Here is a 4,249-nt window from a genome sequence, read left to right on the forward strand (position 1 = left end):
TTTATACAGTCTATTTACTCATGATTCAAGTCTTCTGATTTTCAATTTATAAAATTATTTCTATTTAATATAGATTATCTATTTTTAAATTTTTTATTCCTATAAAATTACATGTTATATACCCTCTTTCATTTCTCATTTTAGTTATTCTAATTATCTGTTTTTTTCCCCTTTTTTCCTTTATCAGTGCAACTATGTTCATCAGTTTTGTTCATATTCTCAAAAAACCTAAAACATGGTTTCCATTGATTTTTATTTATTGTTTTTCTACTCTCTCTTTTTTCCCACATCTCCTCTAAATTTATTATTTCTACCTTCTAATAACTTCAGGCTTAGTGTGTTCTTCTTTTTCTCAATTCATTTCAGAAACTCAACTGTGTCTGACTCTTTGCAGCCCCGTGGACTGCAGCATGCCAGGCTTCCCTGTCCATCACCTTCTCTTGGAGCTTGTTCAAACTCATGTCCATCTTTTTCTAAGTTGTTATAATAAAAACTTTGGTTCTTTTAATAAGAGTTTATAGATATACATTTTTCTATTAGCATTGTTTTTGCTGCATCCTATATATTTGCACTATTGTGTTTTCATTTTGTTCTTCTCAATATTTGCTAGTTGTTCTTGTTTTATGCCTTAACTCACTTATTGTTTGAGTATGTTGTTTCATTTTCATATGTCTGTGGAATTTCTAGTTTTTCTTTTGCTATTGATTTCTAGCTTTATTTTGATTGAAAATATGTTTAATATGATTTCAATCTTTTTACATTTAGTAAGAATTATTATTATTTTTTTTTTTAGTAAGAATTATTTTGTGTATGATCTTTACTAGAAAATGTTCCATGTGCACTTGAGGGAGATGTATATTCTGCTGTTGTTGATTGGAATGGTCTGAATATGTCTCTTAGGTCAAATTAATCCATAGTGTTGTACAAATCCTATTTTTCCTTAGTGATCTTATGTCTGGTTGTTTAAATAATCTTTGAAACTGGGATATTGAAGTTTCTTATGATTATTGTAGAGCTTTTGTCTCTTCAATTCAGTAAATTTTTGTTTTATTTCTGTAGGAGCTCTGATCTGTGGTGCATATATGTTTATAATTGTTTTATCTTTTTGGTGAAATGAGCTCTTTTCACTAGATAATCAATGTCTTCTATAAAACTTTTTGACAAAGTATTTTGTCTGATATTAATATACTGTCTTTACTTTCTTTTGTTTAAATTTGAGTGGAAAATATTTTATTATTATTATTATTATTTTGCCATGCCACATGGTATGTGGGACCTTAGTTTCCTGACCAGGGTTTGAACCCACACCCCTGAATTGGAAGTACAGTCTTAACCACTGGGTTGGCAGGGAAATCTCTCTTCTCCCCATTTTTGTCTTTCAATCTATATATGGTATATGTGACAGAAAGTAGAGCATATTTTTATATGTGTATTTGCCATCAATATATCTTCTTCCATGTAGGTCTGTTAAAATCTTTGTACATTTTTAATTGAGTTGTTTGTGTTTTCATAGTTAATAAATTATTAGATTTCTTTGTATATTTTAATAGCATTTTTATGTAGTATTTTTGAAAATATTTTCTTCCAATCTGTGGTTTGTTTTTCATTCTTGACAGTGTCTTTCATAGACCAGAAATTTTTATTTTAAGTGAAGTCCAATTCATCAGTGATGTCTTTCATGCACATGTTTGATATCATATCTAAAAATCATCAACATACCAATGTCCCCTAGATTTTTTCTTCTATTCTTCAAAAATTTTATAATTTTGCATTTTACCTTTAAGCCCCTAATTCATTTTCAGCTAGATTTTGTGTGTGTGTGAAAATTGTAATGTCTATATTTAGATCTGCGTGAAAGAGTTGAGCTGTCCCACTTTTGTAAATATATTAAACATATTCTTATAAGAATTTGAAAAAATACTATATGTGCTCCATTTTATTTTACTTATCAAAGATCAGTTGATTGTATTTATGGGAGTTTATTTCTGACCTTGATCTTTTGTTTTATTCGTCTACTTGCTGTGTGTATGCTACTTCCACACACTTTTTTAATTATTGTAGCTTTGTAGTGAGTCTTGAAGTTGAGTGGTGTTGGCCCTTCAGTTTTTTCTCCTTAATTATTGTGTTGCTTTTACTAGGTCTTTTCCCTCTACATATAAACTGTAAACTTAGTTTTTTCTATACCCACAAAATAACTTTCTGGGATACTGATTGGGATTGCATTGCATCTATACATCAGGTTTGGAGAAGGCAATGGCAACCCACTCCAGTGTTCTTGCCTGGAAAATCCCATGGACAGAGGAGCCTGATAGGCTGTAGTCCATGCGGTCACTAAGAGTCAGACATGACTGAGTGACTTCACTTTCACTTTTCACTTTCATGCATTGGAGAAGGAAATGGCAACCCACTCCAGTGTTCTTGCCTGGAGAATCCCAAGGATGGCGGAGCCTGGTGGGCTGCTGTCCATAGAATCACACAGAGTTGGACACGACTGAAGAGACACAGCAGCAGCAGCAGCATACATCAAGTTAGAAAAATTGACAGCTTGACAATATTGAAACTTACTACTTATAGACTTGAAAAATCTTCCAACTAATGTATTTTGTTTTATACATATATATATAAATTTACAAAATACATATTGTATGCATACATACAATACCATAAATATACGTACATACAGTAAAATATATATAAATATACAATATATATATTGTACTTTCCCCTCATACAGAACTCATACATATAAAATTTTACCTAGGTATTTTATTTAAGTACTATTATATATGGTAATGTATTTTAATTTAAATTACAAATTTTTTATTGCTGTATGTAGGAATGAGATAGACTTCTGTATATTAACCTTGTATCATGAAACCTTGCTATAACTGCTTAATTACAGAAATTTTTGTCAATTCTTTTGGATTTTTCTACATAGACCATTGAAATATCTGTGATCAAAGATAATTTTGTTTCTTCTTTCCCAAACTCTATTCCTTTTCTTTTCTTTCATTATTGCATTTGCTAAGACTTTCAATATTAAGTTGAAAAGCAGTAGAGAGAGGGAACAACCTTGTTCCTGATCCTAGTGAATATGTTTTGAATTTCACACTGTAAATTGTACTGTTAACTATAGTTTTTTTCTTTTTTTTTTTTTTAGATATTCTTCATCAAATTGAGTTAGTTTTCCTCTGTTTCTGGTTTTCTGAGAATTTTGTATCATTAATGAATTTTGGGTATTGTGAAATGCTTTGTCTGCATATATTCTTGATTTGATCATGTGATACTTTTCTTTATCCTTTTTCTTTGTCTTGGAACAATTTGTATTGTTTATGGTCTATAATTCTTTTTATACATTGTTGGATTTGATTTGCTAATATTTTCTTTAGATTTTTTTTATATCTGTATATAGCAGATGTTGATCTGTAGTTTGTGTGTGTGTGTGTTTTTTTTTTTTAATAAGGTGTTTGGATTTGGTATTAAGGGAGTGCTGACCACACTCCAGTGTTCTTGCCTGGAGAATCCCAGGGACGGGAGAGCCTTGTGGGCTACTGTCTATGGGGTCACACAGAGTCGGACACGACTGAAGCGACTTAGCAGCAGCAGCAGCAGACCACACAGAATGAGCTATGAAGTGTTCCTTTCTCCTCAATTTTGTGGACTAGTTTTAGGACAGGTAGTAACTTTTCTTTATATGTTTGGTAGAATTCAATTGTGAAGTCATTTGGTCCTGAACTAATGTTTGTTGAGAATTTGTAAATATTGATTCAGTTTCAGTATTGATAATTGGTCTGTTCACATTTTCTATTTCAGAAATTATACATTTCTAGGAATTTGTCCATTTCATCTAGATTGTCCTTTTTATTAACTTACAGTTGTTAGTAGTAATATCTTATAATACTTTGTATTTCTGTTGTACTCTTTAATTTTCCTTCTTTATTTCTGACTTATGCATTTGAGCCCTCTTTCATTTTTTCTTGATAAGTCTGGTTATAGATTTATCAATTTTGTTTATTAGAACCAGCTCATAGTTTCACTAATTCTTTCTTTCATTTGCCTCCATTCATTTCTTCTCTGGTCTTTATGATTTCTTTCTTTCTACTAACATTTTTTGGAGTTTTTTTTTTTTTTTTAATGTGTGTTTTTTGTTTGGTTTTGACTTTTGTTGTTCCTCATTTTCTTGTTTCTTTAGCTGTAGGGTTAGGTTGCTTATTTGAAAATTTTCTAGTTTCCTGAGGTAAGCTTTTAT

The sequence above is a fragment of the Bos indicus x Bos taurus genome, chromosome 15 (assembly GCF_003369695.1).
Source record: "Bos indicus x Bos taurus breed Angus x Brahman F1 hybrid chromosome 15, Bos_hybrid_MaternalHap_v2.0, whole genome shotgun sequence".
Taxonomy (NCBI): domain Eukaryota; kingdom Metazoa; phylum Chordata; class Mammalia; order Artiodactyla; family Bovidae; genus Bos; species Bos indicus x Bos taurus.